General features: G+C 38.3%; 1 protein-coding gene across 1 annotated transcript in view; it reads left to right on the plus strand.

The window, feature by feature from the left end:
• DCC (DCC netrin 1 receptor) overlaps positions 1-12,184 on the plus strand; it is a gene marked incomplete at its 3' end in the record, with an annotated part of 1,003,641 nt that overhangs the window by 72,523 nt on the left and 918,934 nt on the right. The window lies entirely within an intron of this gene.

The following is a 12,184-nucleotide window of genomic DNA, read 5'->3' on the forward strand; positions in this document are numbered from 1 at the left end:
GTTGGGCATGGCAGCACACACCTATAGTGCCAGCCACTTTGGAGGCTGAGGCAGTAAGAGCCCTTGAGCCCAGGAGTTTGAGGTCACAAGTGAACTATGATTGTGCCACTGCATTCCAGCCTGGGTTATAGAGAAAGACCTCATCTGTAAGGCAAAACAAAACAAAACCACAACAACAACAAAACTGTATGAAAAGTTTTGGTGTTTTTGTTCCCTCCACATAAAGAAAACCTTCACATTGCAACCGTGAGAGGCACCGTGTAGGGTGGTTGCTGTCATTCCTATTATATGACTGAGAAAACAGGCCCAGTGAAATCCGAAGTACCTGGTCTGAGATGTGGCAGGTAGGTATGAGCAGCTGTGAGGAAAGCTAGTTCCTTCCAGGTTGAAAGCCTGTACTTCTACTGCTAAAATGCTCTGTTCATTCATCTTGGCCTGAAGCAGCTCACAACATAGTTAATTGGTTTGGGCAATCATGATACCTATACATGAAACAAAACATTATTCAGTAGTAACATATGAAGCACATGGGCAAGATTAAAACTGAATACAGTGAGATCCAGAATATAATATTGGATGATAGAGCAAATACTCCCTTGGAGAAAGAATCCAGTGACTTTTTTATAGACACCTTTGAGAAAAATCTCACTACAGTATTAATCTGAGTCTACTTAAAGCACCTGACAACTATTTACAATGTAATATGACTGGTTCTAGGATAGTTTTTACTCGGGTAAAGTAAGTCATAAAGCCAGTTTACATTGGAATTCATATATAACATTCCACCTTGACCACCCACCCCCCTACTTCTTATCACTTTCCCTTTTTATTCTTAGCAGTAAACTTCCTGTATAAGATCTTGAAGTTACTACGGTTTGCATGCAGCATTCAAGGATTTCATATGAGGACTGCTTTAAGGCAGCTTGCTCAGATCTCTTCAGGATGACTTCCCAGTTAGTTCAATTTCTCTCCCTGCACTCACACTGTGAAAGAGCGTGGCATCTCTCAGGAAGACTCTGTAATGCTACCCCTTCATTAGCTCTGAGTTGTTGGTCCTGGGTGAAGATCACTTGTTCCATTTTTGACCCAGATACAGGCTGTTGGAACCTGCATGGAAAACCAAAGCAAGCTCTGCCGAAACCGTCATTATCTGAGGCAACCAGTGCTTTCTGGACTCAAAAGTAAAACCTTGACTAACTTTGCTTTTCTGTTAATGAGAAAATTCTCCCAGCTACCTGGACATTTTCTTTTTCCTAAGATTTCATCTAGGGTGGGATCTGTCTTCTGGCCTGAGGCTACCTACTTCTGGCTAAGATAAGTAACTACTAGGAACTTTCCTCCTTTCATTTATTCATCATGAATAGTGAAGTACTTAAGATTGTGGATCGAGTGTCAGACTGCCTAGTTTTGAATCCAGGTTCTTCCACATATTAGTCAAATGGCCTTAGGCAATTTTTTGGGCACAAGTGTCTCTGTCCACCAAATGGAGGTAATATCCTACCTACCTGATACAAATATAATGAGATGAAATAGATTGATAGATTAAAAATGCTTAAAACATTGGGCTTACCTGTCTCGAACCTCATTGTCAAGCCACAAACAATTCAACACTTACGCTGTGTCCATAACAGACCCCGAATATTCCATGCATCTTAGCCCATGTTCAAAGTGCCTCATTAGCTTGGAATTCCCTCTTACCACCTCCACTTATTAAAGTTTTATCCGCATTTCAGGATTCTATTCAAATCCCACATCTTCCTTAAAGAACTTCCACCTTGTGCATACCTAACTGTTTTACCATTAATATAATAGCACTTATACTACAATGTATAATGACATTTATATATACCAAAATAAGTATACAAACATGTAATTATACTTAAAGGTACCTCAGTAAGTATTTATACATATGTGAGTGTATGTGTCTGTGTGTTTGTAAAGGCATGTATACACATGTATGTATGTATGTATGTACCTGTATATCTGTCTATATACCAATTGATTCGACAGTCATTCCTTACATGACTCTCATGGTTAATGTACCCTGTTACATGGAAGATATGAAGTAAATAAGACATATTTTCTGCCTATGAAGATTTAATATTATGGAAGGAAGATTTTTAGAAAAGCAATATATATTATACTATACTGTAAAACTGACTTGAATGATATGCAAGAAATATCTAACATATACACACATATATACATATTTGTGTAGACATGTATTTATAAATGTACAACTAAAATTTGATGAAACATCAGATTTCTAAGATAATTTCCAAAATTTCATTTTATTTCAGAACTGATAACTGCGATCAGTATTAAGTAACAAATTATTGCATTTCTACATATCCTAATTGAACCAAGGCTTGTGCCCCAAGATTGTTCAGACTTGCGTACTCCAATGGTTCTAACTTTAAATTTAGAACTGTCTCCTTCTGATGGCATTGCCAGCTTTCTACTTCTAACTTTTCACATACCTTTGATAGACTTTGCTGACTGAAAATGTTCTTTGTAAACTTTGCCATGTGTGTCTACAGCAGAATCTTTTTTACTCTTTTGCATTTTACAGATAATAACTTCTTGTCTCTTGGTCTGGGAACCACGTGGAATAAAAATTGTAACAAATAATTTTAGAAGACCTGATTCATCCAGATTTAACTGAATAGGATTGTTACTATGCATTTATACACTGACAATTCAATTGATTAAGCTTACTTTTGATAAACTCTATAGGTTGACTTTAGATTGCATTATTTGACATTTATTAGCTCCATTGTTTTCAGTAGGTCTTAGCAAGGAAGTTGAGTTTGTTTAGAGTCATATAATATATATATTTTTATATATAACAATATATATTATAATATATATGTTAATAATATTAAAATAATAATATATTCTTTTACTGAAAAGATCATTGCCTTTGGTTTCTCTGTTTTAAAATAATATATCCACATTACCTAGATGATTAGTAAGAAAATTGGACGGAGTACATAGAAGTGTTTGTTAAATAGCTTACTCTAAAAAGTATGCAAACCTCATAGCTTTTAAGATGTTTTAAAAAAGTCTATACTAGAGAGAAAAAGGAAACAGCTAACAATTATTTCATTGCAAACTGGATCTTTTTTCTGTAGCTATGTCTAGATGATTCATACATTAATTAATAAAAATAGCATGTATAATATGATCATGTTTCATATAGTTACTTTTGCATCTATCTAATCTTTCTATGTTTCTATGTATCTATCATCTATATAACCTCTCTTCTTCTGACTGTAAATATGTAGAGATAAATACTTGAAATTATTTTCACAAAATGATGATAAAAGTTATTTTGTGGTGGTTGAATATAGAGCAATTATTTTAACTCTATTAACCCTCTGTTCTGATAATTTTATTATTTGATATATAATAAACATGTTACATATTTTATTATTTATTCTAAGAAAATTAGCATATTTATCTCTATGAGGTTTTAATCCTTTTCAAAGGGGAAAACAAGCAAACTTTTTTATAACATGCTAGTATTGAAGACAGAAATACTTTTGGGCTTGAGCATAAGTGAGCATCTAGTTTTGACGAGACTCTGAGAGAAATGTTTGTGAGTTTTGGTGTCTTTTCTCTTTAGAAAAATACTCCTTTATATAATAATTATGTACAAAGCACTGGGTACTTATGCATATGCATATATACTGTTTACTAGGAAGATGCTCTGCAAATAGAATGATTTGTCATTATGTACACGTGCATATCTATGCTTAAAAATAGCCATTTGTGTTTATCACACACCTTTCATCTGTTAGATACATGAGGATATTGACAGTATCTTTGATTTTAAGCCCTTTCCTTTACCTTGAAATGGAGTTGAAATGACTATTTATTTATTTAGACAGAATTTAGCTCTTGTTGCCCAGGCTGGAGTGCAGTGGTGCGATCTTACCTCACTGCAACCTCCACCTCCTGAGTTTAAGCGATTCTCCTGCCTCAGCCCCCCAGGTAGCTGGGATTACAGGTGCCCACCACCATGCCTGGCTAATATATATATATGTATTGTATTTTTACTAGAGATGGGGTTTCGCCATGTTGGACAGGCTGGTCTTGAACTTCTGACCTCGGGAGATCCACCCACCTCAGCCTCCCAAAGTGCTGGGATTATAGGCATGAGGAAATGAGACTTTAATATGAATTCTCTTTTCCATGACTCAATGCTTTCTCTTGCTTTTAGCCCCTTCTGGTCCCCATCTGATTGACTTGCTATTAGTGAACATAGAACTGTTTCTGCATTCCAAGTCCTCAAATGGCCAGAGTAGATGGACCAGCTCTCTCTGTCTTTTATAATTTTCTCCTCTTATTATCGTTAGTGGGAGAACAGAGATGTGCATTAACTGCATAGGCAGCTGTGGAAAACAAGAAGAGGCCCAGTCCCCATGACATCTCCAATAAAGCCATGAGACTCATGCAAGGTGGAGAATATTTGTATGTTGTGGTCATAGGAACCTGAATGACTTATGAACAGTTGGGGAATTCTGTATTCATTTTTATTAACTTTAATTATAGGAGCACTATAAAATTTTCTCATTCTATGTTGCGTGAAAAATGCAGAAGTTAATTGCTCCTGACATTTAATTGGTTTATGCTTCCCTCTAACACAATCATGTACTGCAAGAGACAGGGAAAACTAGTTGGCATATTTCTGCAATTGCAGAGGATTATACACCAAGAAATTAGTCTTTTTGTTAGTTCTAGCAGTGAATTACAAATGCAGTTTCAGAAGTGTAGGGAGAGAAATAAAATCTGTGCGTCTACATTCTACATATGCTAAAAGACTGACAGGGGCTTCCCTGAATGCTTTGTATGACTTTGCCAGAGTGGCTGAGATTTTTTCATTATCATTGTACAATTGTACAGATTTAAAAGCGACAATTTTTATACCTTTGTGAACATGTCAGGTTGTTTACCGTTTCTGTTACAAGCCATCTGGACCCTTCATAACCTTTTCACATATTTTTTCAAATATCGTCTGGCATAAAAAGCATAAGGTAACTTGCTGTTACCAATTATAATACATGATGGAAGAAGTTGGATTTAGTGTGGCATAGTGCCTCTGATTTCAAGAGTGGCGAGATGCTCTGGAAAGCATCCATCTCCTGTGATGTGTTCTGAGCTTGAAGGGAGAAAATGATACATGAAGTACAAAAAGCCTATGCTAATTTCCATTTGATGCAATTATGGAGTAATGGTGCATATACAAACAGCAAGGCACTATGTAAGCATTATGGGATGAGTCATGATGAAGGTGGCAGGCACCTTGCCCTCAAGGAGTTTGTAATCTAGAGGAGGGAGGAGGCCTTACATGGTAACTAAATGCAAGGCTGGAAAGTGCATAAGGCTGAGAGAGTGCAGACAGAGAGAATTGCGAGAGCATGCAGAGGTGATTAGGGAGGCTGTACAATGCTGCCATATTATAAAAATAGAACTGAACTGGCAGTGGGGAACATCTTTTTGAAATGTGAAGCCTGACTTGAGAAGAAGCAGCAGGACCATAGCGCAGCTCCGTCTGCGTCATCTATCATTAATTCTTCCCTTTCAAGTTTTATAGGATCCCAGAAAATTGATTGAGGAAGATCTAAAAGAAAACAAATGGTCAAATGTTGTTATTTACTTCAATTGCCCCAGGTCCTGAAAATTATTTTAAAACAAAAAGATTGTCAAAGGCTAAGAACACTTATTAGAGCTAATTTTTTTTTATTTTTTTATTTTTTTTACTCATTAAAGACTTCAAAAGCTAGAAATCACAATTCTGCTAGGTTAAGGAAAAGAGAAATCCTAATTTCCTCTGCCATTAGTTTTTTAATAAATCCAAAAATGCCTCTGATGTTTCTTGAGAATATAACTCTTCTCCATTTTTACCTAGTAACAATCATGTAATCTCATACATGAAATAAATAGATAAAATAATAAACACGAAAATGGCCTCTGTAGGCAAACAAGGTAGAGATCATTATACTAGTGCAAGCAGTGTTTTTGAGGCTGGAGCAGGCAGGGTGGCTTTTCCCTCAGAAGTTACGTACATCCAAAAGGTTTGCAATGGCCAACTCAAATAAAAGGAAAGTTATAGCCAACTATCTGGGAAGGCATTTCCAAATGGTGCAAAGATGCCAGAAGCAGGAGGCAGGCCCAGGTTTCGGTTAGGGGAGATGGGGATAGAAGGTTGAGTCAAAGACCAAGGTGGTTTTCATCCTATATAGTCACAAGCAGTGGGTCTAACACATTCACAGGTGCAACCTCTCCCCTAGATCCTCCCCTGAGTTCAGAGTCACCCAATAGATCCTTGGAGCTGCTAGCCCATGTCATAAGCTCCAACACAAAAAGTCCTAGGATGATGACAATGTTGTATGTAGTAATTCTGTTATTATCTAGTGAAAAATAGTATCCCAGATCCTGTTTCTTTTTTCTTTTTTTTTTTTTTTGTTTTCGAGATAGAGTCTCACCCTGTTACCCAGGCTGGAGTATAATGGCGCGATCTCGGCTCACTGCAACCTCTACCTCCTGGGTTCAAGTGATTCTCCTGCCTCAGCCTCCCCAGTAGCTGGGATTATAGGTGTGAGCCACTACACCAGGCTAATTTTTGTATTTTTAGTAGAGACAGGGTTTCACCATGTCGGCCAGACTGATCTCAAACTCCTGACCTCATGATCCACCCTCTTCAGCTTCCCAAAGTGCCGGGATGACAGGCGTGAGCCCCGGCGCCTGGTGGATTCTTCTTTCTGTTGCTTTTGCTGATCACTGGCCGGTCACATGCATAGAGACAATGCTATTTACCATCATGTTCAGGATGCAGCACAGGGTGTTGGAGTCCAGTGCATTTAGGAGCGTGCAGTTTCAGCTCTGCCCACTTGAAGTTCATGGGGCTGAGTATGATGGCCCGCAAGATATTCAGAAAGCAGGTACTGGCAATGCACACACCTCTGCCCACTCTGTGAACATAGAAAACAAGTTTTCATCCAATGTCACTGAGGAAATATTTCAACTTCAAAGCAGCCATTGTCTGTAGGACTCCATTACAGAGTATAACCAAGGAATTGGCTACAGTCATGTGTTTGAGAATCAAATCTGTGGATCTTAATGTGCACCTGGTGAAATAAAGGAAACTAGAACATTAAAGAAGAAAGACATTTCCTAGGAATCCAACTATAATTTGAGATAAGAAGATCATTCCTATTGCCAAATACCTCAGGACATTTGTCATTTTTCAGTGACTTTTGTTTCCATTTAGAGTGAGAGAATCCTGCATAGAAACATGAAGTCTGCTTTAACCTGAAATTTGCTTGTCCAGTTATTGTTATTTCCAACTCCTTAATTTCTTATTAAAAACCTATGTTTTCTTCCTCGGAATGTTTGCTATAAAATAAAAATATATATGCGATTTATATTTTTTCATAAGAAAAACATATACATATCATATCAGAATTTCATATATAACAATCCCATAAGTAACAATAATTTCATAAAGTAAGCAGTGTGTTATTCCCATTTTACAGGTGAGGAGAGCTTAGGTAAAGGAAGACTGAGTGACATTTCTAACGTCCCCTCCTTGGAAGAGGCAGAGCCAGGAGTTGACAATGTATTTAACCATTGTGTGTTTCAACTTCTGACAAAGTTGTATTTTTCCAAATATCCACATTATTGTTTGGTTTTGCATACTTTGTACATTTTTAAATAATGGTTGTGCATTTAGGAAAAATAAGACATCAAGATGAGGATGTTGCATAGATTGGGGAATCGGGTCTCAAGGAAAGAGAGTCAAGAGGAATAGAGCAAGGCTCAGAGCTGGCACACAATTGAAGAAACTTGATCTCTAGACCCAAGGAAAGCCCTGTGATGTTGCTGTTCTGGAATGTCCAGACTGTGCTTACCAGGATGTAGTGGTTCCTTAGAAGCACAGTTCCAGGCAAGCCACGTGATCTTGATCTAACCAGTTGAGGATCTAGGAGAGCATTTTTTAAAGTATGGTCCACAGTCTCCTACACCAGAATACCGCAATGCTTGTTAAAAATGCCCATCTCCAGGCCTGACTGCACACCTTGGAATGGATTTCGGGGCACCTTCCTGGGGATGACTCTTAATGATACGAAAGTTTGAGAAGCCCTCATTTAGATAATCAGAAGAAATGAAGACATGGAAATCAATGACCCAGACAAGGCCAGAAATTTTACATGGGAAATCATGGGGCCAGATGGTAACAGTAGGAATTCAGGAGAAATAAAGATACATTTGAGCTAAGAGATTGGAGCAGGTCTTGAAAGATGTGAGGAATTTTACTCAGAGAAGAGGTGGGAACATTCTTGGTGGGAGAAAGGGCCTCAAATGAAGACCCTTGGAGGAAGTCAGCCTGGCATCATGGAAAAGGCCATGAGCTGAAATTAGGTTTAATGAGGATTGGGTTTAGAGGAGAGTGTTAGCATCTGGTGTGGGCAGAATAAATGTGATGGTAATGTTTAAAAGTGACTCAGGATTTAAAGACTTATTCAGATCAATTCACTTTCAGTCCTACAGGATTGCAAACCCAGAAATCAGTGAATTCAGGACCTTGGTATTGTTACTCTTGCTAAGTCATATTTTCACCTTATTGAATACATTCTCTTCAGTGCAACAGATACACATCTAATATTAGTGTTATGTGAAGTAGAGGGAAAACATAGAAAAGTTATTGAACTGTGCAGTTTCTGTGCCATGAATTTCATGTTCTTATGAACCCCTGTAACTTTTTAATTTAAATGCTAATGCAAATAGCCTGTAAAAGAGACAAGAGGAGAAAGCGCACATGACTCTCAGAAACCACGTAGACAAGTAGACCAGGTGTCTGATGCGCAATTAAGGTATGAAGGGCTGATGGTGGGTGACTGAGGTGTCAGGGATAAGGATGGCAGGTCCAACAACATTCCTAGTAACAGCTGCATATAGCTAACTATGAGGAGTGGCCCTTGCAGTGCCCTTCCTTTAGAAGCCCCTTATTCAAATGTGAGAACAACAGAGATTCCCTGAGTCCAAGGGCTGAAAGTCCCTTTTGTTTAATCCCTGTCCTGATCCCAGCCTTGCTGCTGCTGCTCCTGCCTGCCTCAGGCTCTTGGGGGATGGTGTCTTTCCAGCACAAGACGCCGCATCTGCTGCACTTTCTTGAAGCTCACTTCCACAGAGCACAGGGAATCAGGTGATCTTGGCACTTGAGCCTTCATTGAATTTGCTTTGAAAAGTTACCAAGTGGTTCTGGCATGAGAAACATTCTTGACTAATTTCCCAGGTTGGTGGTCTCTTGTGTTTGCCAAGAATGGGAGAGAGAAAGAGGCCAACAGAATGGTTAATGTTTTGTTGTTGTTTTGTGTTTGTTTGTTCTGTTTTGTTTTGTTAGTGATCGTTGTAGTATGTGTTTCTTTAGCTCTTACCTGCCCAATGGCCCCTGCAATCCTTATCTTGCCTTTATGTAAACCCCTAATGGCCCAAAGCCTCAATAGTGACCCCATGAGACCCTATCATTTCTAGTAGAGCCATGTGTTTCAGCCCTTTCTGAAATATCTTCTTCTCATCACGTTTTAACAATGTTTTCCTAACACAAAATGTTTTCCTTTAAAGAAAACTGGGAAACAGAGAAAAGTGAGAAAATGTTTACCAACATGTAGATAATATATTTGTTGTTTTAATCTTAATTTTTTTAAGCTTAAAAAAAAGGGATTAACAAAAAGAAGAGTGAGTGAATTCATTAATAAATGAATGGACACAACTGACAAATAAATGTTTGATTTCATCTCCTTAAGGCCCTGCTAGGTGATTGATTGGCAAATCTCAGAGAACAATTCACATCCAGATGTTTACAGCTAAAAATATCCTAATATATTTTCTCTGAGAGATACAGAAAGAATTCTTAGCCTTGTGATAATATTTGCAAGTCAGTGGAGTTCTTAGTCCCCTTAAAATCACATCAGGATTGTCCACTCTGTTTTATTGGCTTAAATGTCCAGAACATGGCCCAGAGAAGAGCCAGTGACATTTATTTTCTGTATTCGATCCCACTTCATCTGCAAGATGGTAGTTGGGAAGACTGTAGATTGCCCCAGAGTAAGGAAGGACATACAAACTTGCAATGAATGTGCCTAGTAAGTTTTCTCACATTAATTCCTGGATGACATAAAAAAGGTTCATTACCAGATGTACAATGCACAGACAAGTGCTTTGTGAAGGTGGAAGAGAATAGCTAGGAGTCATGTAGAAGAAAAGAAGTGGCAATGGTGTGGGTTAAGAATTAGAGCAACATAGATATCCTATAAAATGGAATACATGAAGAAGGAATAGGTGAACCCAAAGAAGGGTGCAAAGACACAAGAATGAGGAAGGTTGGTCAACAGCCACCTTTCTGCACTAACCTGTCTTCCAGTGCTTCTCTTCGCCACTGTTTGGAGGGCTTGCCCAGGTGGTGGCAAGACCTTCAATTTGCAGACCTGTGTTAGGTAGGACAGAATTGAGCCAATGGATGAGCCACTTAGTGACATTAATTTATTCAACAAAGTGAGTCAGAAAATTGAAAGTTCATCTTGATCCTTTAACCTCCTTTCCTGGGACACATGGATTCATTCACTTATTTCATTAAATAATAGGTGTATGGTACTTACCATGTGCCGTGCTCTGTATTAAAGCTTATGGGAAGAGCAAGGATAAATGTTGCTCTTCTGCCTGTAGGTGGCTAACAATCCTTGTTGAAAAAGGCAGAAATGCCCAAGAAACCTATGCAGGGCACTATTGGGTGTATACACAAGTGCAGAAAAACAATGATAGACAAGTCCTTCAGAGGTAGAGATATTTTCAAACTGGGGGATCTGCAAAGTCGTCAGAGTGGTGGGGTTTAAGCCTTGACTCTGGCAGGTGGGAAGGAATTGTGACTGGGTCTGACCATTGGACCATGAAGTGTCTGAAGCACCTGCTTCCTATCCTCAAGAGGTGACTACCTCAGCTCAAGGCCTCTTGACTACACAGGCCTTCAAATCCCCGCAGAAGAGGAAGTGGCTGACAGTAGCCTGCTTTTCTCCTGTCAGAAAAAAAAAAAAAAAAAAAAAAAAAAAAAAAAAAAAAATTTCCATTTTTTCAGTAGGCAGAGAAGGAATGAGAGAGCAAATTCTAGTCAAAAAAATGACAATTGGTTTCTGTTTACATATATGTACTGAGGGTTGTTTTCAAATGAAACTTCTGTAATCTATCCTCAGCTGTTGTGGTTTATGGTATTGATGAGTAAGAGCTTCTTTTAGAAGGAAAATAAATAGAATGCACAGGAGGGATCTTGAAATGCATTTTGGGACTGAACCACATTTCCTGAACATGTTTAAAGTGTGACCTTTTCTAATCTTTAAAAGTAAGATAACTTTTTCAAGATTAATATGTTGTGAGTTTAAAATAACTCTCTGGTAATGCTGTGTGCGAATGGCAGGAATTTTTTTCCAAGACCCTTTCCCTTCCATTTCAACAATGTTTGTAGCACCAAGAATTGTTTCTTGTTCATCTTTTCTACAGAAAGTCCAGGATATGGCTCAGTGGGTGGTGCGAGTTCAGTAGACTCTTGTTCTGGGCTCCTTTGTGGATATTGATGAACTTCTATGTGTATGAAATTTGGTTTGCTTATTTTATCAATCTTCTAATTGGATTTGAGTTGCATTGGATCTCACTCTACAAATTTGCTTTAAAACTGAATATTATATTAAAACTTACCATGTATTAGGCACTCGTTGTGTGTCAGGTAGTGTGCTAAGTATTGTATTGCTTAATTTCCACAATCACCCATCATGCTGGGAGTTATTAGTACCAGTTTGCAGATGATGCATTTGTCTGTTCCCCAGAGGAAGGATCAGAACCAGCACCTTTCTTTTATTTATTTTTTTTTTCATTTTTTTATTATACTTTAAGTTCTAGGGTACATGTGCATAACGTGCAGGTTTGTTACATATGTATATTTGTGCCATGTTGGTGTGCTGCAACCATCAACTCGTCAGCACCCATCAATTCATCATTTATATCATGTATAACTCCCCAATGCAATCCCTCCCCCCTCCCCCCTCCCCATGATAGGCCCCAGTGTGTGATGTTCCCCTTCCTGAGTCCAAGTGATCTCATTGTTCAGTTCCCACCTATGAGTGAGAACATG

Source organism: Rhinopithecus bieti, unplaced genomic scaffold, assembly GCF_001698545.2.
Source record: "Rhinopithecus bieti isolate Rb0 unplaced genomic scaffold, ASM169854v2 scaffold_9976, whole genome shotgun sequence".
Lineage (NCBI taxonomy): Eukaryota > Metazoa > Chordata > Mammalia > Primates > Cercopithecidae > Rhinopithecus > Rhinopithecus bieti.